Source organism: Otolemur garnettii, unplaced genomic scaffold, assembly GCF_000181295.1.
Source record: "Otolemur garnettii isolate 467f Iridium unplaced genomic scaffold, OtoGar3 scaffold00089, whole genome shotgun sequence".
Taxonomy (NCBI): Eukaryota; Metazoa; Chordata; class Mammalia; order Primates; family Galagidae; genus Otolemur; species Otolemur garnettii.
Genome location: NW_003852484.1, coordinates 5332557 through 5351954, shown reverse-complemented (window position 1 = coordinate 5351954; position 19398 = coordinate 5332557). Strand labels below are relative to the sequence as shown.

The 19398-nt window shown below is 40.8% G+C and overlaps 1 protein-coding gene across 1 annotated transcript in view; it reads right to left on the bottom strand.

Annotated features, from left to right (window-relative positions):
• GPR156 (G protein-coupled receptor 156) overlaps nt 1-2418 on the bottom strand; it is a 107790-nt gene extending 105372 nt beyond the window's left edge. The window contains exon 1 of the mRNA XM_003795090.3: nt 2368-2418. The gene's annotated coding sequence lies outside the window, so the exon portion shown is untranslated. The remainder of the gene's footprint in view (nt 1-2367) is intronic.
• Nucleotides 2419-19398: the final 16980 nt, after the last annotated feature.

Here is a 19398-nt window from a genome sequence, read left to right as displayed (position 1 = left end):
CACATTTGAAAAGAGACCTGAATGAGTTGAGGAAATTAGTGCCAATATGTGAGTGTTCAGGCTGCAGGAAGAGCAGGGGAGCAGGGAGCATGGTAAGTGAGAGGGAGGGATAGAACACAAAGTCAAACAAGTCAGATCACACCAGGCTTCGGTAAGCCCTGTCCAGAGAGCTGGATGAGATTCAAAAGGGGTGTGTGTGTGTGGGGGGGTGTTTCAGGGTAGTAAGCATGGGATAATACAATTCAACTAATGTTTTATAAATGGGAAAAAGAAGGAGATTAAGAGATATGCCCAAGATTCTTATGGGAGAGTCAGAAGAATAAGATCCATATTTTTTTTTCCTTGAAATGTTTTTTAATATCCTTCACACATCTGCTTCTTAACCACTTATGATTCAAACTCTGTCCAGGACCAGATCATATATGTCTGTCATTTTAAACTCTGATTTTTATTAACACATTTATATTTTAAGAAAATCGTAAGTTTATGGAGAGTTAGGTAACTTTTCTGTATGTCCAAAGTATTTCATAATAAAAGGCTGGAGAAAAAGTGAGATAGGGATTTGCATCCTTTATGAGGTAAAATTCATCAGCAACTAAACAAGAATGTTGCGGTTCTCAACACCTTTCTGCAAAATAAAAGCTCTAATTTTTTAATTAAACAGAACACTCCTTTCAAGTCTCAGATCTAACTTTGCTGCCCAAGTCAGTGCATGTTCCATTATTTCCCTGGCCTGCCAGAGCCTTTGAGCTTCTTTCTGCTCTCACCCTGCCTCTAATTACTCTCTGAAAACCTGCACAGGAATGGAATAAAAATGGGAATTCAGGGCACTTTCCAGAGAAGGCCTCATCCTTCTGTCCTATCTGGAAATATCCTCATGGTCAAGCAACAAAAAAGGAAAGATTAAAACTCTCAGCAGGAAATAAACTGTTATGAGCCTATTCTCCCTTCCAGAAAATCCCTTTCCTTCAATCTTTACTCTTCCACTCTCTTGAGAGCCTTCTAGACGGTAAGTTCTTTCATCCCACCATCCCCTAGGGTTACTTTTGTGCCTTCACCATATTGGAGATTCTCTATCCCCAGGCTACCATAACTCAGCCTCTGACCAGGCTCAACTCCAGACTTCCTTGGGGGAAAACGAGAAGCTAATAGCTGGGAGTGGAAGAGAAGGGAAAACCAAGGGAACACTCCAGGGACAATGGCGGCCCTGAAGTGGAATTAGACTGGCAATGGGGACCAGAGAGCCATCTCCACCCCTCCCAAGAGACCCCTAACTCAACCAAAGCCTGCCAAAGCACTTACCCGTCCAGATTCAAAGTTCCTTAACCCACACGCAAGCGCTTCCCCAGCCATTTGTTTGCGTGCCCATTTGCCCCAACAAGGAAAAAGCGCTGTACTGCAAGCGTGGCTGCTACCCTGCCGGTTGGAAGACGTCTGTGAAAAATTTAGCCACTGGTGGAGAAAAATTAGTTTTTCTTTGCAGGCCTTGCTGCCTGACACAACTATAACAACAATTTTTCCAGTCCTTAACTCCCACGTGAACATCCTTCTCTGCTTTAAAGCACTACTTACAGAAGGAAAGCCATTTCGGTCTAGGCTAGGAGGTAATTTACTCACGATTCACACACGTGCGTACCTAGAAAACCAACCAAGGGATATACCGTGCCACGACTTCTACTCTCCACAGGTTTCAATCCGGAAATATAAACAACAGAACTCAATTTTAAAGAAAAAAACCTCAAGGCTCGTCTGCTGCAGAAGCACCTGGATACCCAGAGTTCCCACAGAAGGCGTCTGCTTTCGGACAGAGCTAATGGGAAAGGCTGCGGGTTGGGGGAAAGGACGCTGCAGCCCCCGGGCGACTCGGCCGAGCCCACAGCAATTGGAGAGTCCGGGGCAATGAAATGGTCTCTCTGGGGGACTTCACAGTCCCGGAGGGAGCCAGTCCTGCCCACTGCTCTGCACCCGAGATGTGCAAGGGCCCCCTCAAGGCAAAGCTGGGGACACCGGGGCGCGATGAGAGCTCTGCGAATGAGCTCTCCTAGTCAGCGCGGTGGCTTACTCGGCGTCGCAGCCACCGCTCCTCCTCTTTACACCAAATTCCCGTACTCTCCTCTCTCTCTTCACCTGGGATTGCGCTCTGCAATCCTGGGGAAAGACCCCACGTTCGCCTCAAGTCTCAAAGACTTCACAGTCGTCACAGTTTCCAAAGAAGTGCCCAGATTCCAGAGAGGAGAAGAAAAAGCCCCTTCCCCCGTCCACGTTTTACTTTGTAATTATTAATAAGTGAAGTTTGGTGGGTGCATGGTGTTCACAGAGAGGCCCTAAAGATCCCGAATTTGGGGTCCTCTCGGGCGCTCTGCTTACCTCACTGGGTCCCCGACGGCCGAGAAGGGCCAGGCCCGAGGCTGCGCGCAGGAGGCCCGCGGTCTGGAGCCTCTCCGGCTCGCGGGGCTGGACGGGGCGGGCGGGGCCGGGCAGGACTGAGACGCCGACCCGCGCCCATCGCCGCGCCGCGAGCCGGGCGGGAGGCCGGAGGCGGGAGGCGCCGACGGCCGCGCGGCCAGTGCCGAGTGCGGGCACCGCGGGCCAAGCCTGCCGCGTCCCCTGGCGCCGCCCCGCGTGGGGCGCCCGGACCCGGCCGACGGCTCGGGGACCCGCAGACCCACGCTCGGCGCGGCTCCTCCCCCCAGGTCTCCCTCCCCGCTCCCTCCCCCGGCAGCCCCGCCCCCGCCACCTCCTCGGGGACTCTGTCTCGGTGGGCGCTCCCGCCCCGGCCTGTCGGAGCAGCGGGCCCGGGACCCTGAGCCTCGGGCTGCGTCCCAAACAGCCGCAGGACCGAGACCGGAAGGATTCCCAGCAAAGGCTCATTTTTATTTCTGGGATGGACTTACCAGTTAGTTTTCTTATTTATGCCCTCCGGGGTTTCCCGGTCATTTCTGTCGAATTTGTATTCATTTTATAATCAGAAAGGTCAGAAGACTAGAACGTTACTTTTTCTGGGAATGCTATAAGGAGGCCACAAACACTTTGCTCACACCCAGCCCACAATCTCCCCCTTAAAATGTGTGAGACGTTGTTTCAGACACTTTTTTTTAAAAAAAAAAAAACTTCAGCTTAATGCGAAGGTACAAAGGATTAGGTTACAGTGCTTGCTTTTGCGAGGTGGGGTCCCTGTTGCGGTCGCATCTCAAGTCCAAGAGGGGTGGACTTGAGCCCCTTAGGTGGGCAATCCCTCTCCCTCCTCCCCTCTCCCCCTCGGACATCCTTAAGGACAGATCTGTAAAGGATCCTGGGAATCCATTTAGACTTTTTTTCTTTTTAGGGCAGTGTCTTATTCTATTACCAGGACCAGAGTGCAGTGGCATGATCAAAGCTCACCACAGACTCAAACTACTGGGCTCAAGTGATCTTCCTGCCTCAGCCTCCTAAGTAGCTGAGACTACAGATCCATGCCACCACATTTAGCTATTTTTTAAAAAAGTTTTTGTAGAAAAAGGGTCTCACTGTGTTGCCCAAGCCAGTCTCATAACCTTGGCCTCAAGCAATCCTCCTATCTTCACCTCTCAAAGTGCTGGGATTACAGGTGGTGAACCACCAGGCCTGGCCCACTTAGACTTTTCATATTTTCATGTATTTATGCTTCTTGAAAAATTCCTCTTTTTAATGACTGCCTTGAGGAAACAGCTGGCTGTAAAGAGGGTGTCAAGGGGAAGCCAGGTCACATTGACTCTGTCCCAACAACACAGTGCAACATTCTGGGGGGAAAACAAGAGAAATAAAGGATAGCCAAGGTTTTCCTCAAGGCAATAAGCAAAAAGCTGGTTCCCAGGAGCATAAATTATGCCTGAGATTTTACCCAGAAATCTCTCCAGATTTCTTATTCTATACAGCTAGACCCTTTCATTTGGAACCTGAAGAAACTGAAGAAGTCTAATTTTATCTCCCTGGAGGCTGCTTGAGTTAGGGCAGCTTGTGCCTCCACCTTTTCCCTGGGACAGCTGACTTTAGAGTCCAGAACCAGATCTTTGGTTCTATGGTTTTATTTTTTTTTTCTTTCATTAAATCATATATACTTAGATCATTAATACATTCATGCATTTGTGGGGTACAATGTCTTGATTTTTAATACCATTTGGAATGCTTACATGAAACGAATTAATATAGCTTTCACCTCATTTACTTAATTATTGTGTTAGGACATTTATGTTCTATACTTGATAGATTTGACTTGTACCCTTGCAATATGCTCCACAGGTGTGGTCCCACCGTTTACCCTTCTTCTATCAAACTCATACTTTCTTATGAAAGATCACAACTATAGCCCAGGATGAAGGAGAGAAGTGGAGGGGGATGGGAGGGGGTGGGGGAGGTTCTATAGTTTTAGTTTAAGGATTTGCCCTTCTGATCTCTGTAGGGCTTTTATTTTATTTTGAAATTCCTCTGGGCTTTTAGCCCGTTTTCCTCATCACTCCCTCTATACTCCGCAAGATTTGGAATCTTTCTCTCAACCTAGTCCCCATGTCTTCTTTCTCAGATTACAGTAGCCCCAACCCCTCAGCTGACAAGCACTAAGGTATTCATCTTTCACTCAGGCCTGCCATCTATACCTCAGAAATGTTTCTGGAAACTGTCATCTCGTCTGCATTCCGACACTCCTGCTCTTAGAGTTTATTATCTTGGGCTGAATCATTGTAATAGTTTCCTACCTGGTTTTCTCACCTTGTCTTTCCCCAGCACCAACACAGACTTAAGAATGTCACTCTCGGGTGGCAGCTGTGGCGCAGTGGGTAGGGTGCCAGCCCCATATACCCAGGATGGTGGGTTTGAACCTGGCCCTGGCCAGCTAAAATAGCAGTAGCAACTGCAACCAAAAATAGCCGGTGTTGTGGCAGGTGCCTGTAGTCCCAGCTTCTCGGCAGGCTGAGGCAAGAGAAACGCTTAAGCCCAAGAGTTGGAGGTTGCTGTGAGTTGTGACGCCACAGCACTCTACTGAGGGTGACAGACTGAGACTCTGTCTCAAAAAATTAAAAAAAAAAAAGTCACTCTCCTGACAAAACAAGCAAACATCCTCTCCCTTCTACCCCCCACCCAAACTGGTAGTAACAGTCCTGTGCAATGTAAGTTTAGGGTCTATACTTCCACAATTAGGCACCAGCTGACCTTTCCAGTCTTCCTTCTACTCAATACCTATGTTCCAGTTATAACAATAAACTGGGCCAATTGTCATTTATTGAATCCGCAGAGGGTTTTTATCGCCTCTGCTGGTTTTGCTCACTCTGTTCCCTCATCCCGGTTTTCTCTGTATCTCCATCTTAGCCTGTTGAATTGCTTCCAGGCCTTCAAGATCCAACTCAAAAGCCTTCTCCGTCACTGAAATTCTTCCAGATCTTCCCAGTCAGATCTGTGGGATCAATTCATGTCTCTTCCCCAACGCTATTTCCTCTGTTACAGACCTCACCAAGTTTTCGGCTGCATGCTACAGCTGGCTCTGTCTTCATCTCCCCCCTAACTTTCAGGGCTGGCAAGGCAGGGTCTGTTTCTGTCTCATTATCGCCCCCTACGGCAATCAATCAGTCACACACACATTTTAAAATAAATAACCATTTTTTGGTTGAAGATAAATTGTGTGCTTCTTGTAAAAGTTCAAATATGCAAAAATAGGAGGAAGGAAACAAACTCTCATATACTGAAATAACCACTGTTACTGTTTTGGTGATCACATTTTCATGCATCTCTTTACACACCTGTCTATTCATACATATACACATGGAATCATTTTGTGCATGTTGTGTTTTCTTTTGGACAGCCCTTCTTCTAGTCTTTTTCTTTTTACCTGACCTTACCACTTTTCCCTATTTCCAACTATTTAAAAGGTTAAGCAGTGAATAGCTTTCCTTAATTTTTCCATGCTAATATATCTATATGCATCATTCTATTTAAAGTGTTTGCTATTATTTATTTTATAAAATGGGATATCGTACTATGTACACTTCTCTGATGCTTGCTTTTCTCATTAAAGAGTAAGTCATAAAAATTCTTCTGACAACTTGTACTTTACCTAACAAATCCACATAATGTAACCTGATCATTTGTACCCTCATATTAATCTGAAATTAAAAAAAATCTTCTTATTAAACTGGGATGGTTTGAATTTATTCTTTTATTTTCAGGGCTGCATTTATATTCCACAATAAGAGTATACTGAAATTTATTCAAGAGTTCCCCTAGCCATGACATTCCACTTCCTTAAAAAATTGCCATTGCCATCAATGTTGTGATAAATGTCCTTTTATGTATATTCAAATGCCCTGGTACTTTAACTTCTGAGGAACTGATGACCAGATATGAAATTGATCTATTTAAAATGTTAATAAATTGCTATCCACAAGGCTGTAACAATATGCTCTCCATAATTTTAGCCTTTCCAGTAAATGAATGGCAATAGTTTGTTGTTCTTTTGATTAGTATTTCACTGACTACTAGTGAAGTTGCTCATGTTTTCTCTTTTCTTTATCCTTAGGACTTCTTGATCTGTAAATTGCTTATTCATATATTTAGCTCATTTTTCTTTAGAGCTACTTATCTTTTCATTGTGTAAGAATTTCTTGTATATTATAAATAGTAACTAGAGAAGAGTAACTATGTTGTATATATTCCAAGCACTTTCCCTAATCTATTGTTTACCTTTTAACAATGTTTGTAATTTTTTTAAACAAATTATAACTTACTTGGGTTGACATTAAGTTAATGTAACATTTGTCTTAAAACTAGCACTTAGCAAACCAAAACAGATGTTGCAGTTTCAAACTTCATTGGGAAACCAATCTTCTATTTCAGTATTTCACAACGTGTTCTAGAATATGGCACGCCATCCTATTCCCTCATTCCATACTTAGTCACTGTTAATCCACATTGCCCCATTCACAAACATAGTCATGTTTACAGCATAGTATCAATTTTCTGTATATTATTATCTGGCAGAGTCACATTAAATAAATCATTTTGATTGTTCAAAATTCTGGTTAACAAAGAGTTACCACATTTAGTGGTCACCATGCATTTCTTTCTGCCTGCCCCAAATCCACTCCTTTGGAGAAAGGCCTCCACTGTCACTCCCGTGCCATTCTACTGGTCTGCCAAGTTGGAAACTCTACTCTTCTGACCACAATAGAGGACATGAACCACAAAAATAAAATGAGTTGACACCCTGTCTCAGGAATCTGAAACTTTAATTTTAAAATGGTGGTGTCTTAAAAGTATTGACCTGAATCTCATCCACAAAAAACCCCAAATCTACCTATTTCTTTTAATTTTATATATTTAGTTATTTCCTTAGCGGCTGCCCTAGGCATTACAATTAACATCTGAACTTAATATAATTCAGATTAATACCAACTTTATCTCAATAGTATACCAAAATCTTGCTCCATTATAGTTCCATTCCCTCCCTATGCTATTGTTTCCATACAAATATTGTTTGTATTATTTCATACATTATAAACCCACCAACACAATTTTATAATTATGACTTTATGCAGTTGCTTTTTAATAATATAAAAGAAGAGTTACTAACAAAAATGCATTTATAATGTCTCTTATATTTACCCACTTGGTTATGTTTACCAGTATTCTTATTTCTTCATGTGGATTTAAATTACTGTTTAATGTCTTTTTATGTCACCCTGAAGGACTCCTTTTAGCATTTGTCATAGCGCTAAATCTGAGGAAACCAAAGAATTTAGACACATGTTCTTACCCTCAAGAAATGTGTAGCTTTGTAGTGGAGATAAGACATTTACACAAATAACGACAATTCAAATGGGGATATGGGGATATATCACCACCAAATATTTTGGAAACACTTTGTGTTTTTAGAATTTATGACAGGTGCTGAGGATACAGAGATAAATCATGATTTCTTCTCTCAGGGACTTAATGGAGAAATCTTCACCAAGAAAAGGGTGCTTGACCCGGTCTAAGAAGGTCGTTAGACTTTCAAAAATCGGAGATGAGAAATGGTAGTGGAAATAGCATGAATGCTGGAAGCAGGAATGCCAAAGGCAAACAGCTAATCTTTCCCTCAGATGAAACTGGAGGGATTTGTAGGACAGTGACAAGAGATGACAAGACGGGTGGATCAGAACTAGAGTGTGTGGCTTCCTGACTGTTGCAATAATCAGAGGTTGTGGAGCCTGTTGGTTAAGTGTCAATAAGACTGAGGCCAGCTAGGGGGAAAAAAAAAGGTCCCAGTGGAGGCTTAACTCCTTAAGAGAAGAAAAAGTGTCACAAAAATAAATATAAATACTCCATAATTTATATGGTATAATTTATATGGTATACATTAATAACATAACAAAATTGGCAAAGATCTTACAAACACTTACTTTAGTTTAAACTTCTCATTTTAAAAATGAAGAAAGAGGGAGGGGTCAGGTGGCTCATGCCTGTAACCTTAGCACTCTGGGAAGCTGAGGCAGGTGGATTACTTGAGCACAGGAGTTCCAGACAAGCCTGAGCAAAAGCAAAACCCCCATTTCTACTAAAAATAGAAAAACAAGGCTGGCCAGGCGCAGTGGCTCACGCGTGTAATCCTAGCACTCTAGGAGGCCTACACAGGTGGATAGCTTGAGGTCACAAGTTTGAGACTAGCCTGAGCAAAAGCAAGACCTGGTCTCTACTAAAAACAGAAAAACTGAGGCAAGAGGATAGCTTGAACCCAAGTTGGAGGTTGCTGTGAGCTACAATGCCACAGCACTCTATTGGGGCGACAGTTTGAGACTCTGTCTAAAAAAAAAAAAACAAAAAAAAAACCTTGTATAGTGGCAGGAACCTGTAGTCCCAGCTACTTGGGAAGCTGAGGCAGAGTATTTCTTGAGCCCAGGAGTTTGAGGTTTCTGTGAACTATGATGCCAGATGCACTGCATTCTAGTAGTGCAAAAGAGTAAGACTGTCTCAAAAAAAGAAAATGGAGAGAGAAGTTCAGAAAGACAAAGTGAATATTCATTCATATAAACACTAGGTACATACCTAAAAATTTTCAAGATGATGTCAGTATGAGAAATCTATCCCAAGAAATAAAAGCTTCAGCAGCAACACCTTTGAAAAAGAAGGGCAGATGGCCTCCAGAATTCCAATGAGATAGTGGGTGAGAACTGTTTCAGGAGCACAAATTCTGGTCCTTACATGTGTGGTTACTGGTCTTGTGTGAACCAGAGAGACTGAGTTACAGTAATTAGCAGATTATTATTTGGTTTTTTTTTTTCTTGTTATAGTTGTGCACCTAAATGACTCTTAGGTTAACTTTTCAATCCTCAGCAAGCATTTAAAAAGGTAGGAGAGATCTTTTGTTGGTGTTTTATGGGATTAATGAGAGAGCCTATTGGAAAGGGTTGCCATTATGAGCCTTGGCAGGGAACCTGTCTCCTACCCCTCACTATGAGTCCATGGGACAAGCAGGAACAAGATGTGGAGGTGAATAGCTGTGGGAAACAAATTACATATTATAGTAAGAATAATTAAGTTTATAAAGTGGACATTCTCCAACCCACTTTCATCACCAAATGTTTTATGCATTGTGGCCCCGTCAGAGGGAGAGTTTTAATGAGAACCTCAGACTCTGTGAACTAGATGTCTGGAATACAATACAGTTGATTCAAACTGCCAGACATTTGAGGTTGGGAGGCTTGCTAGGTGTCTGGCCCTTCTTGGGGCTGGGTATTCAGAAGGGCTCAGCCTTAGTTCTCTTACAAAAATGTCTTTTTGCATTTTTAAAAATATCTTTACTTATATAACATATAATTCTCCAATTCAACAGTTTTTAGTATATTCACAGATATGTGCAACTATCGCCACAGTCTATTTTATTTTTTTTGAGACAGAGTCTCACTTTGTTGCCCTTGGTAGAGTGCAGTGGTATCATAACTCACAGCAACCTCAAACTCTTGGGCTCAAGTGATCCTCTTGTCTCAGCTTCCTGAGTAGGAGGGACTACAGGCACACCACAATGCCCAGCTAGTTTTTAGAGATTGGGTCTCACTGTTGCTGTCTGGTCTCAAACTCCTGAGCTCAAGCAATCGACTTGCCTTGACCTCTCAGAGTGCTAGAATTATAGGCATGAGCCACCTTGCCCCTCCAGTCTATTTTATTTTATTTTATTTCACAGATGGGGTCTCCCTTTGTCACTCATGCTAGAATGGCATGATCATAGCTCACCTGCAGCCTGGAGCTCCTGGGTTCAAATGATTCTCTTGCCTCAGCCTCCCAAAGTTCTGGGATTATAGGTGTGAGCCACCATGCCTGCCCAATTTTAGAATAATTTTATTACCTCAAGAAAAAAGAAAAACCATAGCCAGTGAGAATATAAAATGGCACAGCTACTGTAGAAAAGAGTGGCAACTTCTCAAAAAATAAAAATAAATAAACAAATAAATAAATAAAATAAAAAACAAACATAGGCTTGCTTTATGATCCAGCATTTCAATATTGGATATAAACCCCAAAGAATTGAAAACAGCGTCTCAAACAGATATTTGTATGCCTGTGTTTGTGACAGCATTATTCACTATGGCCAGTGGATAAAGCAACCCAAGTGTCCATCAGTGGATAAATGATAAATAAAATGTGATATATGTGTACAATGGAACATTATTCGGCCTTAAAAAGGAAGGAAATTCTGGGGCGGTGCCAGTGGCTCACATAGACGCAACCCAAGTGTCCATCAGTGGATAAATGGATAAATAAAATGTGATATATGTGTACAATGGAAAATTATTCAGCCTTAAAAAGGAAGGAAATTCTGGGGTAGCGCCAGTGGCTCAAAAGGGTAGGACATCAGCCCCATATGCTAGAGGTGGGGTGGGGGGGTGTTCAAGCCCAGCCCAGCCCAAAAAAAAGGAAGAAAATTCTGACAAATGGATGAACCTAGAAAACATTATGCTAAGTAAAATAAGCCAATAACAAAAGGTTAGATACTGCATGATTCTACTTATATGAGGTACCTAGAAGAGTTATCATCATACAGACAGAAAAGAGAATGGCGGCTGCCGGGACTGGCAGGAGGGGAGAATGGGGAGTTAGTTGGGGAAGATGAAAACGTTCTGGAGTTGGATGGTGGTGATGGTTGCAGGACAACGGGAATGCACTTAATGCCACCATTTACAGACGGTTAAAATGGTACATTTGGTTACATATGTTTTTATCACATTTTTTTTTTGTGGGAAAAATTCTTTTTTTTTATGATTATGTTTATTTTTATTGCTATTCCTTATGTTTTAAATATAATTTATGCTTTTACAATTTTCCTAGAATTTCTTATCTGTAGTCTGGTCTCTTTTTTTTTTTTTTTTTTTTTTTTTTTTTTTTATTGAATGGTAACTGTGTACATTGATGCACTTTGGGGGTACAGTGTGGTGTTTTCACACACAATCCAAGACACTTCCATCAAACTGGTTAACATAGCCTTCATGTAACTTTCTTAGTTATTATGTCAAAACATTCATATTCTACTCATAGAAAAATTCACTTGTACCCTTGCAAGATGAACCACAGAAGTGAACCCTTGAATCCCTCTCCCTCCACCCTCTCCCCCTCCCTCCCCCCTCCCCATATCCTTAGGTTGTTATTAGGTTATAGCTTTCATATAAAAAGGTTTAAATTAATTTCATAATAGGTGTGTGTACATTGGATACTTTTTCTTCCATTCCTGTGATACTTTGCTAAGAAGAACATTTTCCAGCTCCATCCATGTGAACATGAAGGACGTAAAGTCTCCATCTTTCTTTATGGCTGCATCCACGAATGGATCAACAAACTGTGGTATATGTTTTTATCACATTTTACAAAAAAGGGACATCCTGAAAAGGCGTTGGGAAGAAAGACAGTAGCCCATCTCCAGCGTAACTAAAGGTCCTAGTCGCAGTGCAGAAAGGGCAGCACTACAGAGGCAGACAGCTTGTCGCCTCCCCTTGCGAGCCACGTGACCAACACGTGCTCTACTTGTTTCCTCTAACTTCCGGAAAATGGGAATAATGACGAGGCGTGGCTCTGGTAGCTGCGCAGCTTTCTTAAAATCTAAAACTCCATGTATGTTCTCCGACATACGAGGTGGGAAACAAGTTCGAACTCATCCCAGAGAAAGTGCTACTTATCTCGTTGCTGAATAGCGCTACGGTCACCTTCAAAGTACTCCCCTCGGGAAGATGTGCCCCGACACCAGTGCCTAATCCACCCTTCAAGGCACTTCTTCTAGGGTAATTTTGTGAACTTACTTGTCAGCCTTCGTACAACAACAGCTCTGACAGCCATTCTGGGAAAAAAGTTTGAAAACTGCTTTGAAGGTAGACTGGGCACTGGGTCAGGGCATAGCTTCCCAAGGGGAGTACTTTGAAGGGGACTGTAGTGCTATTCAGCAATAGGGTATGTAGCACTATTTTCTAAGATGAGTTAGCAAATTTAATTATCTGACCTTGTAAAATGACATAAAACATACAGGAAAATAAGTTTAAAAAAAGAATGAAAAAAGAAATCTCGTATCTTCTATTTGCCACGTTCTAGTCCCCATCTTCTCCTCCCCAGACCCCTACCTTACCCCTCATCCCCACCCCTAAACAATCATTAACCTACTTTCTATCTCTATAGAAAACCCTATACTGGGTGTTCATATGAATGGAATAAAAATAAGTGGTCCTCTGTGACTGAGCTTCTTTGTCTTTTTTGGTTTAAACTAAGGGTCCTCTAACTATGAGAAGCTGTATTTTAAATACACACTATTTATTTATTTATTGTTGCAGTTTGGCCGGAGCCAGGTTTGAATCCACCACCCGTGGTATGTGGGGCAGGCGCCCTACTCACTGAGCCACAGGTGCCACCCCTGAGAAGCTGTATTTTAGAAATCCAGGAGCTGTGCACAAACTTGAGAGCTTTTCAAGTTAAAGCAGTTTAACATTTTTTATTATAAAAGTAATATATTTATTACAAAAATCTCAAAGAATACAAAATTAGCAACACTAATAAAATAAAATCCAGTTCTAATCCTACTACTCAGAAACAACTACCAATAACATTTTGATAAATATTCTTTCAGAGCTATGCATATTAACACACATGCACACATATACAATCTATGTACTACATATATTTCTAAGTCTTTTTTTCTGATTACAAATTTACAGATGCTCTGAAAAGCTATTAAAATTGTATAGAAATATAAAGTTTAGACTATACTTCATAATCTTTCTATACCAGTATATCTTGACTTAAGTATATATCACATTTTTCATAGAAAAATTTTAGCTCATAGAAATTTATTTCATTCTTTTCAACAGTTATTAGTAATCCATTATACGAAGTGCATTATTTGTTTTAGTATCCTCTCCATTGATAAAATTTGCACAGCCTCTTATTTTTTTACTGAAGTGACACAATCATATTTGCACTTGTTTCTTTGTGCAACTATTTCCTAGAAATGGAATTGCTGGGCCAAAGGGTATGAACATACACTATTGAGTAACCTGGGTTTTTTAGACTATTAATATATTATGAAACTTTTTCTAGGTCATTAAATCTTTAATTTACTTGCCTAATATTATATGTAATTTATAAATTTATTAAAATTTATTTCCCCAATTTCCTAAACTAGAAACTGAATTATTTCTAAATTATTTCCCTATTATAAACAACCTCGCAATAAACATTACTACAGCTGAACCTTCACATGCATGTTTAAAATTTTAGCCTTAACATGAATTCCTAAGTATAGAATTGTTCCTTAAAGGAGTATGGATATATAAAATAACAACTTTTATTGTTAAAATTCTTATTACAGAGAAAATACATGATCACCCTAGGTTTGAAAATACAGATAGGCAAATAACCTGAATAACCTTACCCCCGCCCGAGGTAACTGTTGGTAATAAATACTGTGGAGGTAAACATTAATAACCATCATCTGCATACTTTCTTTTCCATGAATGCAAACACAGAGTACATGTTGCTTTGAAACACCTGTAATAATAGTCTTTTCATTTATGTTCATTATCATTTTAAATATTTGCATGGTATTATAGCTTATAAATGCACCAAAATTTATTTGCCCAATCGTTATGCCGGATATTTAGGTTGTTGAAGTAAATATTTTGAAACTTCTGAGGTGAGTGCAGTGCACATTGTGGGAATCCTTTCACTACCAAAGATCATGAAACAAAAGGCTCCTTTCTCTTTATAGACCTGTGGGCCAGGTGCAGAGAGAGAGTGGGAAGGAGTAGGAGAGGAAAGGTACTAAGTCAAAGTGGAGAACAGTGCCTCAGCAAGGCTCCCAGTAAGGAAGCCTCCAAATGAAGGCAGCACCAGGGCTAGGAATGGAAGTAGGTGCATAAGCATGGCTGGTTGAGGTGGGGAAAAAGAAGAGCTGAGTTCTTGACCACAGCCTCCACCCTCAAGAAATTTGCAATGCACCGGCAGTGAAAGTGCTATGTGAGCAGGGCCTATGGTCAGGCCTGAAAGACCACACATAGGAATTTGGCCTGGGACCAGAGTCCTTAGTAAATAAGATCAGATTGCCAAGACTTCCAGGATCCCTTTTTGCCAGAGTAGCTGACACTGCTGGTAGAGATGAACTTTGTCAGAGACACGAGAGCAAGGACCAAAATGATTTCTCTGGGGGTAAGCTGACGTCTGAGGGCAGATCAATGAGTTCCAGTGTGATTGAGCAACTGAGTAAGCCTCAGAGAGTCCTAAGCAGGCTCAGCCAAGTCTGATGTAATTGGGTCCCCTCATTTCAGGAGAAGAGACTGAGTCATCTCCATTCATCTCAGCCCAGGGCTCCACTTCTGGAATGAATCCTAAGTACAAATTATATGAACACTGATTCTGCTCTATGACCTCAGAAAGTTATGACAAATTTCCTAAGTTTTTATTTTTCCTTAAGAAATAACCTACTAATGGTGCTGGGTGAACTGGCTGGTGACCTATAAAAGACTGAAACTGGACCCACATCTCTCACCATTAACTAAGATACACTCTCACTGGATTAAAGATTTACCTTAAGACATGAAACTAGAAGAAAGTGCAGGGGAAACTCTTGAAGTAATTGGCCTGGGTGAATATTTTATGAGGAGGACCTCCCCCACCCCACCCCCGGCAATTGAAGCAGCATCAAACATACACTACTGGGACCTGATCAAACTAAAAAACTTCTGCACAGCCAAGAACACAGTAAATAAAGCAAGCAGACAGCCCTCAGAATGGGGGAAGATATTCGCAGGTTATGTCTCTGATAAAGGTTTAATAACCAGAATCCACAGAGAACTCAAATGTATTAGCAAGAAAAGAACAAGTGACCCCATCTCAGGGCAGGCAATGGACTTGAAGATAAACTTCTCTGAAGAAGACAGGTATACAGCCTACATGAATATGAAAAAATGCTCATCATCTTTAATCATCAGAGAAATGCAAATCAAAACTACTTTGCGATATCATCTAACTCCAGCGAGATTAGCCCACATCACAAAATCCCCAAACCAGAGATGTTGGCCTGGATGTGGAGAAAAGAGAACACTTCTACACTGCTGGTGGGAATGCAAACTAATATGTTCCTTTTGGAAAGATGTTTGGAGAACACTTAGAGATCTAAAAATAGACCTGCCATTTGATTCTACAATTTCTCTCCTGGGTATATATCCAGAAGACCAAAAATTACATTATAACAAAGATATTTATACCAGAATGTTTATTGCAGCCCAATTCATAATTGCTAAGTCATGGAAGAAGCCCAAGTGCTCATCGACCGACAAATGGATCAATAAATTGTGGTATATGTACACCATGGAATATTATGCAGCCTTAAAGAAAGATGGAGACTTTACCTCTTACATGTTTACATGGATGGAGCTGGAACATATTCTTCTTAGCAAAGTATTTCAAGAATAGAAGAAAAAGTATCCAAAGTACTCAGCCCTACTTTGAAACCAATTTATAGCTTTCATATCAAAGCTATAACCCAATTATAGCCCAAGAAGAAGGGGAAAGGGCAGAGGGGAGGATGGGTGGAGGGAGGGTAATCGGTGAGACCACACTTACGGTGCATCTTACAAGGGTATATGTGAAATTTATTAGGTGTAGAATATAAACGTCTAAACACAATAACTAAGAAAATGCCGTGAAGGCTATGTTAACCAGTTTGATGAAAATATTTCAAATTGTATATAAAACCAGCACATTGTACCCCATGATTACATTAATGTACACAGCTATATAACAATAAAAAAAAACTACTTTGGTTTGTTTCTCTTGAGTTTCCTCTAAACCAGTGGTTCTCAATCTTACTAATGCTGTGACCCTTTAATACAGTTCCTGTGGGTCACAACCCACAGGTTAAGAACCGCCGTTCTAAACGCTTTTGATATTTTCAGTTTGCACTAGCTCATTAACTAACATTTCTCTCAGTCCATTACTCACTGTGTACATTGCTTGTGTTAAAATTTCCTGCTTCAAGATTGAAATACTCTGAAATTTAATGAAGTATAAACTCTCTCTGGTTGCCTTATCCACTTCCTCCATGATTTCATAAACTTCCATTACAAAAGTGTGAAAATCATTTGCTTTCAATTTTCCTTGTTTAGGCCCAATATTTTCATTTTAAGCCCATAGGATAGATGATTTACAAGCCCTTTGGCTACCATATGTGGACCTTCCTGAGTTCCATTAAATTATTACTACTACTATTATTGTAAGTATGTCATAGGGAAGCACTGTTGTAGCTTTTAAGAAAACTATTCACAGAGTTGAATAATTTATGGTCCCTGATGAACCTACTATCTTCCCTTGGGATGCCAAGTTTTTAAGCATCCCATTGGGCCAAGTCTTTAAAGCAGTGATATGGGAGAACATTGCAGATGGACAGTCCATTTGCTAAGTCACAAAGTTGCTCAACTCTTCAGTAATGAGCATGGATGGGAATTCATTTTCTTAACTCTTTGTGTCATGGAAATAGATTCTCCCTCAGGGTAGGGGTAACTAGACCTCATAGTCTCAGATTCTGCCTAGACATGCTCCCTCCCAATAATGTATTCTAACACCATCTACCCCAGAGTAAGGCCAAAGCTTCATAGATGAAGGGTACAGTCCTCCACAAGACCATCCGTCACTTCAGACAACAGCTACAAGTTGAAGTGTCTCCAGGCTAACCTCAATTCTGACCAGATGACTATAAAGTCAAGGGTGACTTCTATATCCTCATGTTTAATAATTTGCTGGAATGACACACAGAACTCAGGAAAGCACGATACTTACAATTACAGTTTCATTGTAGCTTCTCATAAAAGACAGAGAAGCAAAGAGCAAGGTCTGAGTGGGTCCCGAACACAAAGCTTCCATTGTTCTCAAGGATGCATTACTTTGCTGGCATGTTGATGTGTGACAAAATGCTGAGTATTGACAACCGGTGAAACTCACCTGAGCTTTGGAGTCCAGAGTTCTTATTGGAATCTCTTTACTTAGGCATAATTAATCGGATTATCATACATGTTTTTAAACTTGATTTCTGGCCCCTTACCTTACCTGAAGTCAAGCTGATGTTATATCATTTAAAATCTAGTCCTCCTAAGTTGATGGTTGGTCTTTCTGACATGCCTAGTTTCTATCTTGAGTCATCTCATAAGCATAAATGATCTAGGGCCCCATCTTGAGTCACCTCTTTAGCATAAACTATCAGGTGCAGTCAGAAGGGCCCACCATGAATAACAAAGACATTCTGTTCACTCTGAAAATTCCAAGGATTTAGAGGTTACCACTCAGGAACCAAAGGCCAAAGGCCAGCCAATTTCTTTTCATTTGTTTACAAGCTTATTTCAGTATATTATGGGGGTACATATGTTTTGGTTACATAGTTTGCTTTTGTAAATTTTAAGTCAAAGTTATAAGTACGCCCCTCACCTAAAGTGTGTGCGAGGAACCTGTTCAAAGCACCTATTGGGTGGGAATGTACCTTTCCCTTCTTTCTCTCCCCCCCATCCAAATGTCCTTGAGTTTTGCTTCCTATGAGCACACAAGTGTTGATCAACGAGTTCTAATTTAGTATTGAGTACATGTGGTGTTTGTTTTCCATTCTTGTGATACTTAAGAGAATGGTCTGCAATTCCATCCAGGTTGTTAGGAAAGATACTAGGTCAATGTTTTTTTATGGCTGAGTAGTATTCCATGGCATACATATACCACATTTTATTAATCCATTCACATATTGATGAACATTTGAGTTGTTTCCATGTCCTTGTGATTGTGCTTCTATGGACATTTGAATGCAAGCATCTTTTTTTTTAAATAAAATGTCTTTTTTTTTTTCATTTGGGAAAATCTCTAGTAGAATGATTGCAGGATCAAATGGTAGGTCTATTTTAAGTTCTTTGAGGAATCGCCAAAATATTTTCCATAGAGGTTGAACTAATTTCTGGTTCCACCAACAGAACATAAGGGTTCTTATCTCTCCACATCCACACCAGCATCTCTTGTTTTGGGATATCATGGTGTGAGCTATTCTCATTTGGGATATCTCATTCTGTTGGGTTTTTTTTTCCTTCAGTTTTAATGGACATTTTTGTTTGTAATTTTTCATTACTCAATGTGGTTTTGATTTGCATTTCCCTGATTAGAGACAGTGAGCAATTTTTCCTGTGATTGTTAGCTATCAGTCTATCTTCTTCAGAAAAGTTTCTGTTCATGTCTCTTCCCAACTTTTAATGGGGTCATTTGATCTTTTCTTATTGATTTGCTTGAGTTCTTTGTAGATTCTTGTTATGAGTCCTCTATCAGATGTATAGCATGCAAATATCTTTTCTCATTTTGTATATTGTCTATTTCTTTTGTTGATCGTGTCTTTGGTTGTGCAGAAACTTTTTAATTTGATCAGGTCCAATTTATTTATTTTTTGGTGTTCTTGTGAATGCCGTTTGAGTCTTTGTCATAAAAAATGGAAATGGGAGCACTCAAAAAAATTAACTCACAATGGATAAAAAAAAGTGGTATAGAAACACTTTTTTTTCCCTGAGACAGTCTCACTCTGTCCCTGTGGGTAGAGTGCCATGGTATCAAAGCTTAAGCAACCTCAAACTCTCGGGCTCAAGTGATTCTCTTGCCCCTGAATCTCTGGTACCTGGGACTATAGGTGCCTGCCACAATACCCAGCTTTTTTTAGAGATGGGTTCTTGCTCTTGCTCAGGCTGGTCTCTTGAGCTCAAGCAACCCACCTGCCTCAGCCTCTCAGAGTGGTGGGATTACAAGTGTGAGTCACCATGCCTGCCCCCACAAACTGTTATAGATACCAGCCAATTTTTTTATTAGCCTCCTTTTGAGGTCTCTTCTTCAGCACCTCAATATTGGCTTCAAGGGATGCCAATTTCTCCTCTG